Consider the following 23683-nt stretch of genomic DNA (forward strand, 5'->3'; position numbering starts at 1 on the left):
TGCAAGGAAACGGTCTTCCATACAAGATATGGCCCTACAGTCCAAGTCTTCCTCTCAGCACCATCCATGTCAATAAAATTTATCAATCTTCCATCAACCTAGACAATTTCCTTCCATCCCTCCTCAAATGCAAATAAAATCTTATATGCTAAACCTAGATCATGCCATAAAGTTTTACTGCGAGACAGATATCAACAACAAACAATTAATGTTATGTTTGGTTTGTCGAATATTTATTTGTAAGAGTAGAATGTTCATATAAAGAGTTCATATTTTATGAAAAAAAAAATAGTTATATCATCATAAATGTCAAAGCAAAATATTGTATTAATGTATAAAATGGAATAGACAAAGAATGATTACTCCCAATTTTCATCACAGGAAGGTCCATTCCTATCGTTTTCCATGTTGGATGGAATAATGTAAACTTGTGAATAAGTGATTTTTTCTCGTAAATTATTATCATCCCATACAATTTTAATTCTGACCTTATTCCATTCTATGAACGAAATGGAACCTAAGTAGTTGGTCTAAGATTCTGGATGCTCTTTCACATCTCAAAATAATTATTTTTCTTTAGCCACTTTGAGGTTTGAACCAAATGAAAATTCTATATACCAAATTTTTAATGAATGGACATTGGATTAAATCCTCAGCTAAATAGGTCAAACAAACAGGTTAGAACAGATGAGTTATGAGACACAATCTGCAAAAAACCACCTTAGACAAATCTCTTTAACAGAATCTTTTGCATCATCCGCATAGCAACCAAGAATGACACTTAGATCTCACAGCATTCAAAACTTGAACTTATGGCCTGCAGCAACCTGGTATGCATATCCAATATCACATAAAAAAGTTGAGGAAAGAATGAAGTGAATGATTTTCCCATTTATATGCCAAAAAAAAAAAAAGGAAGAAGAATACATGCACTGTAAACAAATCTTATTCAAGATAAAAACAGCAAACCAGACAGGTTAAGCTTGGGAATAAATGCCTCCTAAATGAGGTTGGAACTATGAATGTTGATGATTCTAACTAACCAATTCTCATTATAACAGAGGATTTGTCCCCAAGCATTGGACGATTTTTTTTTTAAGATGAAGTTTAAGGACCTAAAGGGTTTAGTAGGGTGAAGGAGAAGAAAGTTTTGGGGAAGTGTGCCATGCTTGCCATAGTGCAGTGAATTTTATTGGAGACGAACACAAATTCAAAGATCAGTACCTTCTTTTGCATTTATTATGGAAAATATTATTTGTCTTCAAGGCCTGATGGCACTGCTCCGCTTCAAAAACTTCAAAAGAGTGTCATTAAAAAATCTCTAACGTGATTTGAAGGCTATTTTATATTGATATCCCTTTCTTTTTATTGCCTTTATTCACATATTTCTTCCTTTTCATGGAGAATGTTTTATGTTCCTTGTAATTTTCTCGTATTCTCTGTTTGATAATTTATTCTTTTATAAGGGGAAAAAGCCTTTTTGGTGGAAGGAAATCATTAAATTCGCAACACAAAATGCCTATGTTTTTGCAGCTTATATCATATTCTTCTGAGTTGGAATAGCCTTGTTTCTTATCCAAATCTTCACAAAGCCAAATTGGCAGCTTTCTGTGAGCACAACTAGTTTCTGCCAGTGCAACTTCATCATCAATCATAATCTTTGGTTGGAATTATAAATCTCTATGAAATTTTAAACGTGTTGATAAACTCAGCTCAAGTAATAAATATTAAGCAGCCGAAAATAGCTTCATCATAACAATCTTGACTTTCAGATTAAGGAATCAGTTGGGTAAGACCAAACAACACCTTCCATAGTTCCATGGCAATCACATACTCAAGCCTCAACTCATTTATAATGCAATGGGCATCAGGATACTTATCAGGAAGGATTGGAACCTAGGGAGTACCAACATCAATTACCAAAAAAGGAAGGGAGAAGAAAAAACATTTGGTTAAATGAAAGGTGGTGTATGGGTCCAAAAAAGAAGGGGGTTGTTGGTTGGGTCTTAGTAAATTGGTGTCAAAAACAGTGTCTTGATGATAGACAGTTATGGAGCTTTCTTTTAGAGAAGAACTCACTTTGGCAGAAAGTACTTAAAAGTAAATTTGTCTTATGAGAAAATGGGTAGGATAGTAAGGGTTTTGGATCTTCTTTTGGGATCCTTGGAGGTTTATATAACAGTTTTATCCACATTTTATTCCTAACCCAAAATTTGAGGTGGGTAATGGAATCTGCAATTGTGCATTTGTTCCTAGAAATGCTGAGTGCTAAACTCTTCAGGGGATTTTTTCGTGCAATTCTTTCTTTGAATTTTTTACCAGGGAGAACATTTTTTTTTTTTTTCACTTCTATTATAGAATATGGACAGCAAAAGTTCTCTCCCAAAATAAGGCTTTTATTTAGTTTGTTGTTCTTAGTGAGTTTAACACTAGCTCTTCCAAATGACAAGGACAATTATGTAATATATATAGATGCTTCTTTGAATGGATTGGGGTGTGCATTGATGCAAAAATAAAAGGTGGTTGCATATGGATCAAAAAAATTAAAGCTTCATGAATGCAATTATCCAACATGTGACTTGGAATTAACTGCTATTGTGTTTGCATTGAAATTATGACGTTCATACTTGCATGGAAACAAATTTGGAGAGTATTCAGATTATAAAAGCCTTAAATATCTCCTTACTCAAAAGGAATGGAACTTGAGGCAAAGGTGGTGGGTGGAGTACACTTCGAACTCCATTATCATCCGAGTAAGGCAGATGCGGTGGCAGATGCACTAAGCAGCAAGTCCTGACATACATTGGCAAATTTGAAATTTGAAGGTGGAAAATGTTAGAAATGATAGATTCTTTTAACTTGCAGATAACCCTTCAAGAAGATAAGGTTTGTATCTATAACTTAAGGGCACAACCCATTCTGATGGAGGACTTCATTATGAAAGCTTTGTGTTCCATATGATTTGAGAGAGGAAATCTTGCGGGAAGCACATTGTTCTAGATATACTATCCATCTTGGCAGCACTAAGATGTGTAAAGATCTAAAAAGGAAATTCTAGTGGACAGTTATGAAGAAGGATGTGAGAGGATTTGTGACAAATCGTCTAGCTTGTCAACAAGTGAAAGTTGAACATCATAAGCTTGTGGGTTTATTACAAGAATTACTAGTAGCACAATGGAAATGGGATGAGGTAATGATGGATTTTGATTCAAGCTTACCAAGGACTACACTAGGTCATGATACTGGGTGGGTTATTGTGGATATATTGACAAAACAAGCTCACTTTTTACCCATCAAAATTTCATATTCACTCGAAAGGCTAAGTCCTGTGTATATAAAAGAAATTGTACAGCTACATGGGGTTCCATTATATATTATCTTTGACAGAGATCTGAGATTTATAGCTCAATTTTAGCAAAATTTCCAAAAGGCTATTGGCACAAAATTAAAATTCAGCGCTGCCTATCATCTTGAAACAGATGGCCGATCTAAAAGAATAAAACTGTAATTCAAATCTTAGAGGATATGTTAAGGGTTTGCAATCTAGACTTTAAAGGGAGTTGGATTGAGCATCTACATTTAGTAGAAAAAATTTCTCACAACAACAGTTTCCAATCAAGTATAAATATAGCACCATATGAAGCTTTATATAAGAGACCTTGTAGATCACCGATATGTGGGCAAAGGTAGGAGAAAATCAATTGCTTGATCCAAATTTAATTTAAGAAACTGCAGAGAAAATTAAGCAAGTAAGGCATCATCTCCTCCCTACCCAAAGTCGACAAAATAGTTATGCTAATAAAAAAAGAGAAGGCCGTTGGAATTTGAAATTGGAGACTTTGTATTCCTAAGGGTGTCACTTCGAAAAAGGATTTCTAGATTGCGGAAGAAAGGTAAAATACAACCTCATTATGTGGGGCCATTTCAAATTGTCAAACGAATTGGAGAAGTAGCATATAATTTGGTGTTGTCTTCTGCATTAGCTCATGTTCATAATGTTTTCCATGTCTTAATGCTTTGAACGTATGAATCAGATCTATAGAGGAAGGATGCCATTTATGAAGAAAACCCTATCCAGATTCTCAAAAGGAGAGTCTTAAGGAAAAAGGTTATTCCTTTGGTCAAGGTATTATGGCAACACCATGGCATAGAAGCATGGTCTTAAATTTCTACGAAATTGTCAAAATTTTCATTGAAATTTTTGCTTCCCACCACCGTCGAAATCGAAATGGCAATTGATTTCCATTCTACATAATTTATGTCAAAATTTCAACGAATCATCCAAAGTTTATTGAAATCTTAGTGAAAGTAGTCAAAAATTGAACTAAAGAATATAATTTCCTTATAATTCAAATGTGAGATTTAGATGAAAAATGAAATTTCTCTCTTAATTTATCTAATTTTTTTAATGAAACAAAATATCATTACAACAATTTTTGAAATTATATGAAAAAAAAAAATTTACAAACATTGCATTTAACCATTCATTATCTTTATTTGCATAATAAATAATATTTAATTGATTCATTAATTTCATTTATATTAACCTTTATGTTTAATACGCATATTATATTACAAATATGTTTAATACACATTATTATATTACAATTATTGCACCTCATACATAGCATAGTGTCGACACTAGGTTTGGATGGCCCGTTTTAGTTGCCAACATTTTGACGATTAAAGAAAATCAAATAAGCAAGATGAATCGAACCATTGGTTCCCTTACTTGCCCTTTTTGGTTCAAGAAACGAAGTCCCCACTTCATTTTAGTTTTTGAAAAGGTAAAACAAAGTAAAACCATTTTAAAAGAGATTGGTCCAGGAGTATCATTGTGAATAGGGAAGGTAGACTTTTAAACCTTCTATGAATGAGGTTTAAAAGACCTAACAACCTAAAGCACCCATTTTAAGAATGGTAACTGCTCCTACCTTATGTGAGTGTGTGTCTCCCATTTTGAAGTTCAAATTTTGAGAAAGAAGGTTGGAAATTGAGAAAAAAAATTCACTTGCAACATCTGTCAGTCAACCGCCTCTAGAGGGCTGGTTGACCATCTGCTACAATTTTTTTTTTTTTTAATTTAGTTTTTAGAAAACTAACTTCTGGCCCTTAACCCCTTTTGAAAAGGTTTTCATAAAGTTTATACAGAGGATTTTGCCCCATGAAATCTCTACTACTTTCATACCCTTTCAAAGTGTTGGGCTTTTGTGGAGCCTAGTTGTGTCTTTAATTTGGATGATGACCCGACCTCTGTTTAATTAGAGATTTCTATCCTAAGGCTTAGTCCATGGAGCGAAGGCTTGGGCCGTGAGGGGTCCGGGAGCAACGCCCCCGGGGAAAATTTTTGGAGCCCATTCGGAACGGAACCCTAGGGGCAACATATAAAAAGGGTGCTTTCGGGTGATTAGGGTTTGTATTGGTTGTATCCGCGAGAGAGAGCGAGAGCGAGAGAATTGTATCGCTGCACTCTCTGTGCTTTCTTCCTGATAATATTGAAATCCCTGCAACTCCGTGGACGTAGGAAAAATTGCCGAACCACGTAAATATTGTCTTGTGCGTGTAATTGAATTTTTCATTGGCGTTATTCTTTCTCTATTTGTTTCTCACAGGTTTCGGGAATTTGTTCGTATATTCCTAACACAAAGACTGTCAAACATTCGCACAAAAACAAAATAAAGAGAGTAGAAAAAGAAATGTGAAACTTAATTTTTGACGTTGTGGCTAAGTCTACCAAAGTAAATTGCCTACATATCATCCATGGAGGAATCAAGTCTCTTGTAGTTCATCAAAACATTTTCAAAAGAAGTTTCAGAAAACATTTTGATGAGATTTGAAAATCACTTGAAAACCACTCAAAATTTTCTTGAAACTATTTGATGTTTGTGTTGAAAAACCTTTGTTTTTGGTTTAAAACTTTGATTTTTCAATGAAAACTCAATATCAAGTTTAATTTTAAGAAAACTCATTTTTCCACCCTCAAGCCATTTCATGGGTGATTGTTTTGAAAAATATTGTTTGCTTGTTAAACTTGAAAAAATGTGGATTTTTGATAGGAGAACCACAAGCCCACCTTGAAATCTAATTTAAAAAGTTTTAGAAAACATCCAAAAGTTGCATCATGGATGTATGACTCCAAAATTTGGTAGAAACTTCGCAAAAAACTTGAAAACTCATGCGAAATCCATTTTTGAAACCATTTTTGAAATGAAAAGTTGGCTTTTTTTTAGAGAAAAACCATGAAAACCTTTAGTAAATCAGCACTCAGACTTAACCAATTGCACTATAAAGAGTGTTGAGACTCAAAAAGACATGAAATCCCAAATAAAATCAAGAAAAAAATGCAAAAATATACACTCTCGGGATCTGGCGGGCGACTGTCTGCAAAGGGTCATTCAATCGTCCTGTAGCCCAATGGCTACTTTTTCAAATAAGGAGGGAGCGGTTGATCAGTTGATTGTGCCTACAGGCCAATCATCCGTCTGCATGCAATTTTTGAGAAACATGCATTTTTCGAACTTTCAAACATATTTTTTTCATGAAATCAGAATTATAACATATTCTAACATCCCTAGCATGCATAATCTATGTATGAAAATGTAGAAAACATGATGAATTAAACTCTAAAACTACAAACATGCTTCTTCATACAAAACTCAATTAACACTTGCAAATGAATACGATTGAGAATTAGGATACTAACCTTATGTTGCAGGAACCTTTGTAGATCAAGTGGAGTATACTCTCTCTATTGTGCACACCCGAATAAGTAAATGAGAATGAATGAGAGAAGTAGGGTATCTCTATTGAATCTTCCAACAAAAACCCTTTTATTTCCAAAGAAATGCACAACAACTCTTGATTTTTTTCTCTCCTTAACCCCACTTGGACATGCCCTCATCTCTCTCAAGAGGTCTAATTATAGACTTCAAATGGGAAGGAGGGAAAAAACCATTTTGATTTGAATTTTAAAAGTTCAAATTCAAACTACCAACCACCAACACCAACTACCAACTGTCATAGTCGTTCCCTGGCATGTGGCAACTCTAGGACACATGGCATGCCTAGATCCCTCAGCCAATCACAAGCAAACAACTCAAAAATTTCAAACTTTCACTGGGTCAGTCGACCGCTTGCAAGATCAGATAGACTACTTGTAGGTGGCACCAAATGGTAGAAGAAGAAAAGGGGCCAGTCAGCCAACCCAAAGTGGTCGGTCAACCGCCTTATGCTGCACTCTATTTCTTTGTGTTTTTAACCTAGTTTTTCATATATTTAGCTCGATCTCTTTATTTTACAAGGTAAAAAATTACCATCAACACATAGATGTATTTAATTTGTAATATATCAGTCCAAAAACTTACATTATAAACTTACAATGTCTATTAACCATTTCTAAAGTTCCATAAAAGAATTCCATGTTTTACTACTAATTTCCATAGTTTTTTTAAATCAAAATTGACATTGAAAACGAAATTTCCATCAATATTTCCACAATTTTGGAGCTTCAAAATTTTGTCAAAATTGAAATTTAAGACATTACGTAGAAGAAGCAACCTGGGAATCAAAAATTGACATGGCTGAAAGATATCCTCATTTGTTTGCAGCCTAAGGTCGGATGAAATTTTGATGATGAAATTTCTTAAGGGAGAGAGTTGTGATAACAATACTATTTAGGCCACAGTAAATTTAAATTACTTTGATAAATTTGCATGGTTTTTGCTTTGTTTTTGTATTGAATAAGTTCATACTAACCATGTTGTTCACTAAGTTATGTTAATCGATATTAGAAATTCCATTCAATCTATTAGTAGTAGGAGGGGCTTAGATGAAAGAAAATTATGAGGGTCGTACTGAAATATAAATAACATAAGAGTAGGGGCAAGGAGAAAAAGAAAAACAAAGCAGGGGCGTGCTGAAACCAAGTTTGACACTTGGCAACATTACAGACCAGCAGAAGCCACCTGGCAGCACCACAAACCAGAAACAGACACCAGGCAGCACAACGGACCAGCAGCAAACACCTGGCACACAACTGGCAACACTGTAGTAGTTGCTGTCTGAATATGTTTCCCGCATTAGGCATACCAGCAAAAACAAAGTACACCTTACCAACTGCTGTAAACCTTAGTTCTAGAGAGCAGAGGGAAAAAAGAGAAGACTCTGGATAAAGTCAGGGAAATTTATAGAAAATCAAGTGAAAATTTGAGAAGCTGAAAATCAAGGTAGGTGTTCTTAATTTTCATTTATTCATCTAGGGATTTGGATATTCGAAGGAAATAGTGGTAGAAACTTGCATGGAATTGAATCCTAATATGAAAAATTAAGCTTCTTATTTCTAATTACTTGATACGGCTACATATCTGTTCTCTTTGGTTACCATAGCTGCATATTTTGTTCAGTTGGGAAATTTCCATGTAATAGATATTCATCTTGTTCGGATAATGGTTTTACTTGCTACGGCCTAGCTTATGTTTATATATGTATATGCATTCAATTGCTATTATGTAAAATAGTTGGCACTTTGTGTATTGTTTGTGGCTGCATTGTTGGGGGATTTGTGCAAGTAGGGATTGCATCTCCCTTGGATAAAAGGCCCTAAACTGATGGATCCATACCCAGTCAGAGCAGACGGCTGCTGCTCCTTCAACATCTACGGCGCCGGCTGCTCCTCCGTCACCCTTTGCTGCTCCACCTACTCTGCCGGACATGTTGACATTAAGCCACCGGCCGTTGAATTTTTTGCTCCCCCTTGTGTATATATATGTGTGTGTGGAGTTGTATATGCAATAAGCTAAGAGTGAAGTGAGTGTGGTGTGTTGCAGCTTGCATAAAGAGAGTTGAGTGAGAGTTGAGTGATTGTATCCTCCTCCTCCTTTGTATTTTTTCCAGTATATAGTAATCTCTCGCTCCCGTGGACGTAGGCCGGAATTTGGCCGAACCACGTAACTCTGGTGTCAATTTTGGTATGTGTGTGCTTTATTTATTTTTATCTATTAATTACTTGATCTGTAAAACCCCAACAAAGTGGTATCAGAGCGTATTGTTGGAGTAGAATTTCAGATTGGAGAAAATTCCCAGATTTTGAGCATCTGTCCAGTAGCTCAAAATTTAATTTTGAGGCTACCACCGAACTCCTCTCATCCAGACGAAGCTAACAGTGTCAACCGGAGCTCCAAACAGCATCAGAGGACGTCGCACGCGCCTACACGCGCCACCAACGTCCAGGGGACGTTTCCACGCGCCCACACGCGCCTCCACGCGCCGGCTACTCTTCGGGAAGTAGTGTCACGCGCCGGCGAACATCCGGCGCACATTCGCAGGAGGAAGACGATGCCACGTCAGCGCCACGTCGCCGGGACCCGCGCTGAGTCAGCGTCCAGTCAGCCTGACGCGTCAGCGCCACGTCGCCGACCACGTCAGCGGCCACGTCATCCGGGACCCACGCCAGTCAGCGACACGTGGCGCCTAGTCAGCAACCCAGTCAGCGCCACGTCAGCTCGGGTCCCACACCACGTCAACATAAGTTGACCAAGAGTTGACCAATTTTGACCGAAGTTTGACCAGGTTTTTTAAAGCCATTTTAGGTCCGTTTTTCGAACTTAAGCCGTTTCCAGGGTTTTCGACCGTTCCGGACGCAACCGTACATTCGGTTTCTTGAGATTATGCCCCAATTTTTCTGTACAAGCAAGATAGTGCTTAAAATCAATGGAGGAGTCGGACTCGGGTACTATGATCAAGCTCACAGCCTCCAATTACACTCTGTGGAGGTCTCGGATGGAGGATCTCCTTAATTGTAAGGATCTGGCAGATCCTTTGGATTATAAAGGTATGAAACCAGATTCCGTTAAAGATGATGATTGGAGAAGAATGAATAGGAAGACCATTGGTCAAATTAGACAATGGATTGACCACAAGGTATATCATCACGTCGCACAAGAGACTGATGCTTATAGTCTTTGGGAGAAGCTGGAAAACATGTACCAGGCCAAGACTGCTCGCAACAAAGCCATGTTAATGAGACGGCTTGTTAATCTGAAGTTAAGAAGCGGGACCTCTATAGCTGAACATACTAGTGAGTTCCAAAATCTAGTAAATCAGCTTTCATCAGTAAAGATGGATCTTGGCGATGAAGCAGAAGCATTGTTGCTTCTTAACTCCTTACCAGACAGCTGGGAGACATTGGTCATCACTCTCAATAATTCAGCTCCTGACGGCAAACTTACCATGGCGATGGTAAAAGATGCCTTATTCAACGAAGAGGCCAGGAGAAAAGAAACAGGTGCAGATCAGTCACAAGCCTTTGTTACTGAAACCAGAGGCCGACCTCAAGAAAGTACCAGTACCAGAAGTCGAGGTAGAGGCAGAAGTAGAAGCAAATCTAGAGGAAGATCCCAGGATCGCGGCAGATTCAGTGATGGTAAAAATTGGCAGAGAGGGAAAATCTCTTGTTACTATTGTGGCATTGAAGGCCACATGAAGAAAAATTGTCGAAAATTTCGACGGGATCATGGTCAAAGCCGCCAGCAACAAAAGAAAGAGGAAGGTGAGAACTCGGTCACCTTAACTCAAGATATATCAGTTTTCTCAATTGATGAAGATGCATGTTGTCATATTGGGAACCACGACACTGAATGGGTGGTAGACACAGCAGCCTCCTACCATGCCACTCCCCACAAAGAATTCTTCACGATGTATAAATCTGGAGATTTTGGTACAGTAAAGATGGGGAACACTAGTTCTTCTCAGATCGTGGGAATCGGAGACGTGCAGATTGTGACCAATATTGGTTGCACCATAACACTAAAGGATGTGCGACATGTCCCAGACCTTCGGCTAAACCTTGTTTCTGGTGCAGCCCTTGATAAACAGGGCTATGAAAGCTACTTTGGGAAAGGTGCTTGGAAATTATCAAAAGGTAATTTGACAATAGCACAAGGACGCATTTGCTGCACATTGTACAAAACGCAGGTGAAGATTTGTACTGATGCCATCAATGCAGTGGAAGATGAAGCATCACCAAACCTATGGCACAAGAGACTCGGACACGTGGGAGAAAAAGGGCTCCTTACACTGGCGAAGAAGGCATTTATCAAAATCACAAAAGGTATTGCCTTAAACCCATGTGATCATTGCTTATTTGGGAAACAGTATAGAGTTTCATTTAGTTCCTCTATGAAGAGAAGGTCAAAGCCATTGAGTTTGGTACATTCTGATGTATGCGGACCCATTGAAGTAGAATCAATCGGCGGCAACAAGTATTTTGTTACCTTTATTGACGACGCTTCAAGGAAGGTGTGGGTATATTTTTTGAAAACAAAGGACCAGGTTTTTAAATATTTCAAGGAATTTCATGCTATGGTGGAGAGGCAAACAGGGAAGAAATTGAAGTGCCTCCGGACAGACAATGGAGGCGAGTATACTTCCAACGAGTTCAGAGCATACTGTACTGAACGTGGTATTAGGCATGAAAAGACGGTCCCACGTACCCCACAACATAATGGTGTAACTGAGAGAATGAATCGGACCATTATGGAGAGAGTTAGAAGCATGCTCAGTATGGCTAAATTACCTAAGCCATTCTGGGGGGGAAGCTATTCGTGCCGCATGTTACCTTATTAACAAATCACCATCAGCACCACTTAACTTTGGAATTCCAGAGAAAGAATGGACTAGAAGAAAAGTTTCTTACACCCATCTAAGAGTGTTTGGGTGCAAAGCTTTTGCATATATATCTAATGAGCAGACGCAAAAGCTCGATGTGAAGTCCATTCCATGTATCTTTATTGGCTATGGAGATGATGAATTCGGCTACAGATTATGGGATCCAGAGAGGAAGCAGGTCATCAGATCGAGAGATGTGGTTTTCCATGAAAACCAGGTGTTTGAGGACTTTGAACCACAAACAAAGTCTAACCAGCCTAGTTCCAGTGCTCCAGTCATTGTAACGGACCCTACACCATCATATTCTCCCACAAACCATGGAGAATTGCAGGATGATCCTTTGGAAACAGATGTAGACGGTGTTGAGCAGGGGGAGCAACAACCCCCTCCACCAGAAATTACAGAATCATCACATCAGTCAGATGATGAAGTATATCCTCCTCCAGAAGAAGTTGAGCCCAGAAGATCTGAAAGAGGTCGTGTTCTGATTCCGTCGAGAAGATATCCCGAATCAGAATATCTTTTACTCACTGATGAGGGGGAGTCAGAAAGTTTCCAAGAGGTCCAATCTCATACCGACAAAGCTAAATGGATAGAAGCTATGAAAGCAGAGGTGAATTCTTTACACAAGAATCAAACGTATGAGCTGGTAAGACTTCCCAAAGGGAAGAGAGCACTAAGAACAAATGGGTGTTCAAGCTTAAGAAAGATGGTAGTGGACAAATTGTGATGCATAAAGCCAGATTGGTCGTCAAAGGTTTCGAACAGAAGAAAGGAGTTGACTTTGACGAGATATTTTCGCCAGTCGTGAAAATGACAACAATTCGAGTCATACTCGAATTAGTAGCCAAGTTAAATCTAGAGCTTGAACAAATGGATGTGAAGACAGCCTTCCTACATGGAGACTTGGAAGAAGACATCTACATGGAGCAACCAGAAGGATTTGAAGTTCCAAGGAAGGAACACCTAGTCTGCAGGTTGAAGAAAAGTCTCTACGGCCTTAAGCAAGCACCGAGACAATGGTATATAAAATTTGACTCTTTCATGGTGAGTCACAGATACAAGAGAACTGCAGCAGATCAGTGTGCATATGTTCAGATATTCCCTGATAGTAGTCTTGTCATACTACTACTCTATGTTGATGACATGTTAATCATTGGTCAGGATGCAAGCAAGATCAACAAGTTAAAGATGGAGTTGTCTAAGTCTTTTGAAATGAAAGACTTAGGCCCAGCTCAGCAGATCCTAGGCATAAGGATCAGTCGCGACAGGAAAGCCAGAAAGTTATGGTTATCACAAGAGAAGTATATTGAACGAGTAATCAAAAAATTCAACATGGAAAGTGCCAAGCCAGTAAGTACTCCACTGGCTAATCATTTCAAGCTAAGCAAGAAGTTGTCTCACTCATCAAGGGAAGAAATGTCAATAGTCCCATACTCATCAGCAGTTGGAAGCTTGATGTACGCAATGGTGTGTACGAGACCAGACATTGCCCACGCTGTAGGCGTTGTGAGCAGGTTTCTTTCCAATCTAGGGAAAGACCATTGGGAAGCTGTGAAATGGATTCTCAAGTACTTGAAAGGTACATCGGGATTATGCTTATGTTTCGGGAAAGCTGAACCAATCTTGGAGGGTTACATTGATGCAGACATGGCTGGTGATCTTGATGGAAGAAAGTCCACATCAGGTTTTTTGTTCACCTTTGCAGGGGGAGCTGTATCATGGCAGTCAAAATTGCAAAAGTGTGTTGCCCTATCCACAACAGAAGCAGAATATATTGCCGCAGCAGAAGCTGGGAAGGAGATGTTGTGGGTAAAACGGTTTCTTCAAGAGTTAGGAGTCAAACAGGAAGAATACAAGGTACATTGTGATAGTCAGAGTGCACTGGACTTGAGCAAGAATTCAATGTACCATTCCCGAACAAAACATATTGACATTCGCTATCATTGGATACGCGAAGTGATGGAACAACAACTGTTGAAGTTAGTCAAAATTCATACTAAAGAGAATCCGGCAGACATGTTAACAAAGGGGGTAACTTATGAGAAGCTCCAGCTATGCAGGGATATAGCTGGGATGGACGTCAATTGAAGATTAACATATTATTCTTCTCTTATGGGTATGGAGGGGGAGAATTGATGGATCCATACCCAGTCAGAGCAGACAGCTGCTGCTCCTTCAACATCTATGGCGCCGGCTGCTCCTCCGTCACCCTTTGCTGCTCCACCTACTCTGCCGGACATGTTGACATTAAGCCACCAGCCTTTGAATTTTTTGCTCCCCCTTGTGTATATATATATGTGTGTGGAGTTGTATATGCAATAAGCTAAGAGTGAAGTGAGTGTGGTGTGTTGCAGCTTGCATAAAGAGAGTTGAGTGAGAGTTGAGTGATTGTATCCTCCTCCTCCTCTGTATTTTTCCCAGTATATAGTAATCTCTCGCTCCTGTGGACGTAGGCCGGAATTTGGCCGAACCATGTAACTCTGGTGTCAATTTTGGTATGTGTGTGCTTTATTTATTTTTATCTATTAATTACTTGATCTGTAAAACCCCAACATAAACCTTTAGAGGGTATTTCCACATTTAAAAGTTGTTGGCAAAGCTGGAAACTGGTACTTGTTTGAAATAAAAATTGCACTTGGCCAGGATAGTACCGCTATGTTGAAAAAATTGCTGAAATGCATGCTATTTGAATGTTTTGTGATGTTAACCTTAAATGAAGAGATTGGCTCAAAATAAAGAGTGTGTTCATGCATATTGCTTAGAATAGCATGTTCATGCACCATATGATTGTGCATGTGTATATGAAATCATATGTTAAAGTATTGAAATCCTTGTTTGAATAAAGGGAAATTAAGAATGTCCACTGAGCTTGTGGTTGCTCACTCTACTCTTTACCCTTTAACAATTTCATATTTGAACTTAAGGAAAGCCCCACTTATTAAGTTTTCCAAGAGACTGCCAATTTTGTACTATAGGTTGGTAGGAAGATACAAGAGATACTAGCATATATTTTGTTGGCAGTTATGCATTTATTCTAGGAAGTGTGAAAAGCATTGTATGTAAAACACTACCCAATTTAAAGAGCTTGTCAATGAAAGTTCTTTCAGTTGTTTTATGAAATATATGTATGTATCTTGTGTTTCAACAAATACTCACTCTTAGCTGGTTTCTAACTTGCTTTTGAATTATGGTTTTGCAAAACAAATTCTTGCTTAGGCCTGGTACCTCCATCGGATGTTAGATGAAGTGGCAGCCAGTCATATGCCAAAAATAGGGATGTGGCTTCCTAAACATGAAACCTTCCATGCATGGAAAACTTCATACTAAGGTTGTGATTTCTGCGGGTAGAATTTACTTATTGGGGTCTCTCTCATATGCAAAATTATTGTTGTTGATTCTTGCAAATTATTATGAGTCATCTCCATGAATGCCATAGATCCTACAATTCGGCGTGATGAAAATAAAAGTGTTAATCCAAGCAATTAGAACAAAAGGAAGATACTCTAGAAAGTTTTACATTCTATTATTAATTTACTTTTTGTGTCTTTAAGTTTGCACCAAGTATTAAAGAGCTTCTTGTGTCTGTATTTTAAAAAAAAAAAATGTACGAACTTTAAAAAGAAAATTTAATTTAAAAAAAAATTGTATCTGGTGGGCAACTCCCATAGCAGATGCGCAGTTCCCCTACACGCGTAATCCCTACAAGAATTGCAAAGTTCCCACACACGCAATTCCCATAAGAATTGCAATTTCTCCATGTGTACAATTCCCGCAAGACTCGAGCTAGCAATTCCCGCAAGATTCACAAACTAGGAAACCACCTCGCACACACAATTCCCATGGGACTCACAATTTCAGCACGCATGCAATTCCCACAGACTCACAAACTTGCAGATACATTTGTGCGCACGATCCTTGTGGTGCTCGCAGCCCACGTGCACAATTCCTGCAAGACTCATGAACTCCCCACGTGCACAATTCCTGCAGGACTCATAGTTCCCCGCACACACAGTCCAGCAGGACTCACAGACTCCCTGCACGCAATTCCTGCAAGACTTGGAAATCCCCCGCATGTAACTTTCGCAAGACTCACAGAACCCCCCAATGCGCAAACCCCATGAGACTTGCACTCCCCACGCAGGCAATCACTGCAGGCATTGCACTTTTGAAAATTCAAAATTTACCACTTTAAAAACTCAATACTCCCAGCGTGCACCATCCTTGCAAGCCTCGCTCTTTCCGAAAAATTAAATTTTTCTAATTTTAAAATTCAAATTTTCAAAATTCAAAAGTTATCACTTTGAAAATTCACACCCCCTTGAAAAGTCAAGATTTACCCCGCTTTCTCCAGAAAAAAATTACTATGCATCATTTACATAGTTGCATTTAACAACTTTTGATAAACCAAAATTTTCTAAGAGCATCTGAATAACTTCCTGTGCAGAGGGCTAAATGTAAATGCATGACTTACAACTTTGCCCTAGATTGTTGACTTGATCAATGTCAAACTCGCATGTATGTATTAATTATGTTATGTTTGCATTCTTGAAGGAGGTCAATATCAATAACACATGCCAAGATTGGCCATAGAGGCAGTGTCTCTACCAGTCCTAGTCTTGGGATGTTCTAGAGAGTTTTAACTTGCTGGGCTCGAGACAAGGTTCGTTAAGGTGGTTACAACGCCGTAGACTACTCTTAAGTTGCTTAAGCGTCCGTGTTGTGACATGTGTTCCCTTTTATTTCTTCTCATCTGAACCATATGTCATTATCGGATTTACTTAAAGATTCATCTTCTTCATTAACCTCAACATCACATGCCAATCATTTATTGGAAGATGACACCTTGCAATAATGTATCTCCCCTATAAATACCCCCTAATTATTCTTCAAAGAGGGATCTTTTTGACAGTGGAACCATCAAGAGCTCTCTCTCTCTCTCTCTCTCTCTCTCTCTCTCTCTCTCCCCTTTGGATTCCCACTAGTTTAAGGAATCCCTTTAGCCATCAAAATCCTTCACCTAGCACAATCCATCTTGAACTTCTTGGGAATTTCCTAGCTCTCCTCTCTACAGCCTCTCCAGAACATCCATTACTTGTGTACAACAAAACTCTCCTCCATTCTCAAGAACCTCCTCTGAAAAGGCTTTATCTTTCAATGTATGTGTTCTTTGCTTTGATAGTTCTGAATATGCCGCTCTTTTGCTTATGCAATGTTTTTTCTCTTAGAGAGATTGAAACAAGCCTTTTGGTTTTATTGGGGAACGTTGGGTTCGTCTAGAGTCCATGGAGAATAAGCCAGCTATTTCTTCTTTTGAGTTATGAAGGAGCAAAGAGTTCTACGGATATATATTTTATTTCCTTTGTTGTGGGGTGTTGAGTGGGACAGCGGTGGTGGACCTAGATATATCCCAGTAAGCCCGCTGAAATTTTGAAAATAAAGAGAGGTTTTTGGTAAATCAATGAGATGCCCCCACTAAATTTTTGAAAATAAAGAGAGCCTTTTGATAAATCAAGAAGATGCCCACACTGAAAATACTCATCCTCCGCAACACCCCCCCCCCCCCCCCCCTTCCTTCACAAGCAAAAAACATGAAAGACCAGGACTTTAAAGTAAATACTATTATTTAAGACAGTTATTACTATTATTTAAGCTGAGAAACATTCCAAAACCCCAAAACCTGAATAATAATAATAATTTACCTGAACGCCGCCAGTATGATCTCGAAGATGAAGAAATATGAGACCTCCATGAACCCGATGAAGAGATACCCAACCGCACAGCCGAATCTGTTTACCCAGATCATTGACCCATATCTCTCCGCATCACGCAGTTAAACTGACCCGTTGAAAAGACTTATAGCCGTCAAAGTGGAATTTGGAGTCGGTGATCAGGGTTTCAGCAGAAGAAGGTGGGGGTGACAGAAGCAGAAACAGAGAAAATGCTACTGGAAGTGTTTTCGGTGTTTTGAGTTTGGCAGGGAGGGAAGAGTGCGAGGTGGAGTTTGCGGGAGCGGCTTTGGCGAACCATTCAATTAGGATACTTAATATTTTGTTTAATTTTTATTTTTATTTAAAATTATTTTTTCTAAGTCCATCAAATAATTTTAACTACTTTGCATGTACACTTTATCCACCAAACATGTAAATTTCATAAATAATATTAACATTATTATATTAAAAAAAAATTAAGGACTCTAAAATTTTTGAGACCTTAGGCAAACACTTCAGTGACCTTAATAAAAAGCTGGCCCTGAGAGTTTGCTAGGACTGAGTGGCAACCGGATGTGCGAAAAAGGCAAGTTACTCAACATAAACAAAAAATAAAAATAAAAAGAGAGAGACACTATAGAAACACAGAAGAAGAGCTTAGAAGTACAAAACAACTCATTGCTTTTGCACTCAAAATTAAATTAGGAATTCAAAGCAACACTTGGAAACATTTAGGAAAGGAATTGAATAAAATTTTGAATGGACGAAATCAAGTGATAACTTCTATCTCATTCCCTTTAATTTTATTTTATTCTTACATACCAAACATGTAGTCGTAGAAATTTTAAAAATATTTCACACAACACTTGAAACAAACTTATAAGGATACAAAGGAAAAGATGAATGCTCCTTGTATATATTTGAAGGGAGAACTTATAAGGTTATGGAGATAAGAGAACATAAAAAAGTAGCCAGATGCATGGCTGCCGATGTTAAAGCAAATGTTGTCGCATGGGTTGCCTTTAGTACACATGGGCTTGGGACAAAAAGTAACTTTAAAAAAACTAAGAAATAAACAAAGTAAGAAGTGAATTCTTTCATCTTGCAATTTTCTTAATTTATACTCAGTCCCCTACACTTTCAAATAACCCATATGTTATCCTTCCATCATATTATCTAGATTGTATTTTTTTTAGCGACTATATTGAAATACCTTGTGTGCATGTGTTATTTTAATGATTTCTAAAGCACAAGATTGCATTTTATTTTATAAGTGTGCTTGAGAATTGGATTTGCATGTGAAGTTTATGTCATTTGATTAAGAAATTAAGAACACATGAAAAATGCGCGTCTTCAAACTTTCAATAGGCACTAGAAAATGAATTTTTTATATAATCTCTATCAATAGTCATCTTTTGACCAAATAGCTTTTAGCCCAATTTAAGATGCAAAAATCAAAGAAAATAAAGAGAGAGGCATAATTTTTCACTCGGACGGTCAACCATGATCTGCCTTTCCTCCATATCTAGCCATTGGCACCAATCGCAAATGGTCGACTGACCATAGAAGGCAGTCAACTAGTCTAATCATGATTCAAGATTTTGATTTGTTTGCTCACAATTGGTTGGAGATCTTACGCTTGCCACGTGTCCCATTGATCCCACATATCAACCTCTGAAGTTGGCAATTGATAGTTGGTGGTTATTGGTAGTTATTTTTCAAATTTGAAACTCGAATTCGAAAAGGATTTCCCTCCCTTCCATTGAAGGTCTATAAAAAGACCTCTTATGGGAGACTTTAGGGTATGTCCAAGTGGCAGCAAGGTGAGGGTTTTAAGGCATATTCATGGGTCATAAGGGTATTCCCATCTGAAAGAAAGAAAGGAGAGATTGTATAATCCTCTTCTTTTGAAAGAGACTTTGAGGGTGTGATTCAAAGTAAGGGACCCTACACTTGATCTACGAGGTCCATTCTTCAAAGAGGTTAGTGATGAACCTTTTACTTCATTCATTCCCATTCATTTTTTTGATTTGGCATATTGAGGCATGTTTTTTTCCCCTGAATGTTATAATTTGTACTTCATAATTTCTCTACTTTCAAATATCAAAAATGCAAACTAGATGTTGTGCAACATGTTTCTATCATGATTGCATAGGAAAAAAACATGTTTGGATGTTAGAATTGCATTTTATATTGAAGTTTACCTTCAGGCGGTTGACGGGCCTATGCAGGTGGTCAATTGGCCTCTCTCCTTTTTGAAAATGTAGTTGTTGGCTATAGCCAGTCCATTGACCCCTGCAAGTGGTCGACCGCAAAATTCTGAGTGTTTCTTTTTACTCTCTCTCTCTCTCTCTCTATTTTCTTTGGAATTTCAAGCCTTTTTGTATTTCTACACAAGGTAAAATGATAGATTTGGTGCAACCCCAAGAGGGGGGTGAATTGGGTATTTAAAATTTATCGCCTAAGTTAACTGGTTTTATCAACAGTGTAATATGGCCTAGGGTTAGTTTACGCAATCAACAGACAAACATACATGTGTAGTAAAAGTAAAGTGCGAAAATGTAAAGAACATGAACGATATGTTATCGGGGTTCGGTCAACTGTGCGTACGTCCCCACCTTGGTCATACCAGCATAAGGATTACCACTATAATACTCACTTAAACGGGTGGAGCGACACCTATACAAACCAAGTCAATTCAAGGGGTTGACCTCAACCAACACGCCTTAACAGGATGGCGCACCTAACTTTCCTAACTGGGTGTAAGCCAATTCGAAACTATTTCACAAGGCTAGTCTCCCTCTTAAGGCCTGCGCCTGGAATACAATAAATGTGTATAAAATGTGTACACAGAAATACGTTTCTAGACAAGCAAATGTGTGCACCAATATAGCTCAATCAATATTGCAAGCACGAATGATATGTAAATATGCTCAGTGCTATAATATGTGTTAAACACTCAATCACGTATATATTTTTAGTCCAAATCTAGAGTGTATATCCAAGCAAGATTTGAAACACACTATATGAATAACTCAAAATCAGATCAGGGCTCCAAATATGCTAAGCAAGTTCAATCAAACAAACTCAATAAAATATTCTAATATACAAAGCACAATGGATTTGTTTGAAGCTCTAGCTTTTTGAAAAGAATTTTTACACACCAAAATCTAGGTTTAGGTATCTTGCAATAACAATGTAAGAACCACCACCCTCAAAGTCTTTCCACACTAGATTTATCAAATGAAATTGGTGGAAGAACTTCAATGCTAAACTCTCAAAGAAGATCAAACAAACAATAATGCAAATGAGAGTTCTAGCTAAAGAGGTTAAGCACAATAGCCTTAGAAATACTCACAATGCTTAAGGAAATCAAGAATGAGGAGTACGTGAGTGTTTGGAAGTAATATTTAGCTAATATATGGTTTTGAATGTTAAGAAAATTTTGTCCTAATCAAGTTTACTAATCCTTGCTAGTTATGACAAATGAATGGGTATATATAGGCAAGGAGGAATTTTTAACCGTTGGGGACACAATGGGTATAATTAAAATTGTTTAAAAAAACCATTAAGAATATTAACCCATTTTACCCCATTTAAAAATTTGGTAAAAATTATTTTAACCCGCGAGGTTTGGTCGCCTGGCTAGAGGTTCAGGTGCCCGAACAGACACAATCAAAAATTCAACTTTTAATGGTTCGGGTGTCTGAGGAGTAAGTCGGTCGATCGAAACAAAGTCAACAGCATTTGTTCGTTAGTTCGGGTGCCTGGCTCATTGTTCGGTTAACAGAACTAAGCACTTCGGTCGCCCGAGCCCAATTTGAACGCAATTAATCAATCCCCCGGGTAGTTGAAAAGTGTTCTGACATAAGTTCAGGTGCCCGGGGAAGACACGTTCAAATCAGGTTCGGGTGCCCAAACACTTAAGTCAACATGTTGACTAGTTCAGTCGCCCGAGCCGTTTTACATGGCCTAGGTTCGGTCGCCCAAACCCTCTCAACTATTTCCATTAAGTTCATTTTAGCCTTAATTTGATTCCCCAGATATGAAGATGATAATGAGGACTTATTAGTGCATATGTCTTGAGACCTAAGGTCTTTTCAAGTACGCCCAAAAACCTGGCGTCAGTCGACCGAAGGGTACCCTAAGGTCATTCGGTCCCTAAGGTCTTTCTAAGGTCTGTGTGGGTACCTAAAGTCCAACTATGGTCGATCTAAGCGTACCTACCTACCATACATGATGTAAATTATTACAAGTCATAGGAGTGCACAGTCCATAATTAAATTTACATCCAGAATGAAGAAATGAAATAATGAATACAAAATACAACACATAATTCTTCATTCTTCGGCACGAACATGCCACGCCATCATGATATGTCTTCTAGTCCGAATACACGTGCACAGTGAACTTGCATGCAAGTCTTAGTACAACCATCAATACCAAGAGTATTTATCATAATCAAAACTAGGAGTGACCTATCAGGTCAATATAGAACACTTTTGATTAATGTTTATTGATCTTTTATTAGAGTTTTCATGGGTTCTCTACAAAATAAATAAATAAATAAATAAACTAATTAATTTTTTATCAAAACAAATGGATTTGCATGAGCTTTCATAAAAAATTTCATGATTTTTGCAAAGGCTTCAAGTTACTTAGAGTCATACATCCATGAAACAATATTTGGATATTCACCAATCTTTTTCAAATCACTTTTTTTTCAAATGGTTTTATAGTTTTCCTTTAAAATAAACCAAACATGTCTTTTAGAAAATTTAATTTCTTAATGAACCATTCATGATGTGGCTATTGAATGGATCAAAAAATCTCTTTTTTGAAAGATGACATGAGAGATTTCAAGTTGGATTTTATGGTTTTCCTCCCAAAGAAACCAAAACACGCAAATTCAAATGTTTTTCATAAAATAACCCTTTTTTAAAATTAAAAAAAAAAAAAACTTGAATAAAAAATGTTTTTTGGGAACTAAAAATGTCTTGATTCCTCTTTTGAAGATATGTAAGTAGTCTACTTTGAAGATCCAATTATATCAAAGCAAAAAACCAAATTACTTTTTCATTTCTTCGTTATTTGTATGTTTGCATGAGTTTTGTATGATTGGATTCTATTAGGCATTAAAATACTAACACTTTCATGAGGTTTAGTCCTCTACACAAGTCCTACAAAAATCTTTTCAAAGGTGTAAGAGTGGAAAACTTTCTGAAATGAACAATTAAAAAAGGGAATGCAAAAATTCCTAGGGCAATCTGGCCTCTGTAAGTGGTTGATGTTTTCAAAACTAACTTCATTTTTCCAAAACTTCAAATGTTTGTTTTCAAAAAATTATTTCAAAATGGGATGTACGCACGTGTGCGCGCGCACACACACACACACACACAAGGTAAGCACAATAACCTTTTAAAGGAATGAGTGATTTAGGGTGTTAACAATTTGATTTTTAATTAGAATAAATTAAAATGTTACCTTTCTTATTCACAAATGTACTCTTAAACCCAATCTCTTTAAAAAAGTTTTCTTTTTTTTCAAAAAATAAAATAAAATAGAGAATCTATTTTCGAAGGTAAAAAACACAAGTTAGATGATGTTGTAAAACATGTATATTTATATGGATGACTATCAAGATAATAGGTTACAACCTTTGATATGTCCACATAATGGTTCATTATGTGGTTAATGTTAGACCAAGTGGTTAAGGGTCTTTCATTCCAACTGTATTTTGATGACAACAACTCATTAGCAGTTCTTTAAGGCTACTAGCCTTTTTCTCTAGTCCTGTTCAGCAGCACATAACGGCACCAAAGCAAGTAAGTTTCAAATCAGCCAGAAGCAACTCGTGACATGACCAAAAGTTCAGCCACTCAAAGCATTCATGGACTCTACATAATATGCAAGTGTTCTAAAGATTGAGTGTGAGAGTGAGAGACAATATTTTGTAAATCCCATGTATATGGAGTGACTCAAATAAAGAGCAACAAATGGGCATATCACACACACACACACACACACAACAAAGACAAGTAAAGCTACTTAAGGTGGCTAAAAACCCTTAAACAGACAAGGACCTTTCTTAGAACTTAAAATTTTTTTTTTCTAAAGTAGTAAGAAGGGACTCATCAACGAACACAGGGCTTCGTCGACGAGAATAACACATACCCTCGTCAACGAACACAGGGTTCTCGTTGACGAGAATATACCGAGAGTTCCTAAAAGTTCAGAGCACTCATCGTCGATGAATACAGGGGACTCGGCGACGAGGTATGTGCAACATTCATCGACGAACATAGGGT

Source organism: Malania oleifera, chromosome 9 (genome assembly GCF_029873635.1).
Source record: "Malania oleifera isolate guangnan ecotype guangnan chromosome 9, ASM2987363v1, whole genome shotgun sequence".
NCBI lineage: Eukaryota > Viridiplantae > Streptophyta > Magnoliopsida > Santalales > Ximeniaceae > Malania > Malania oleifera.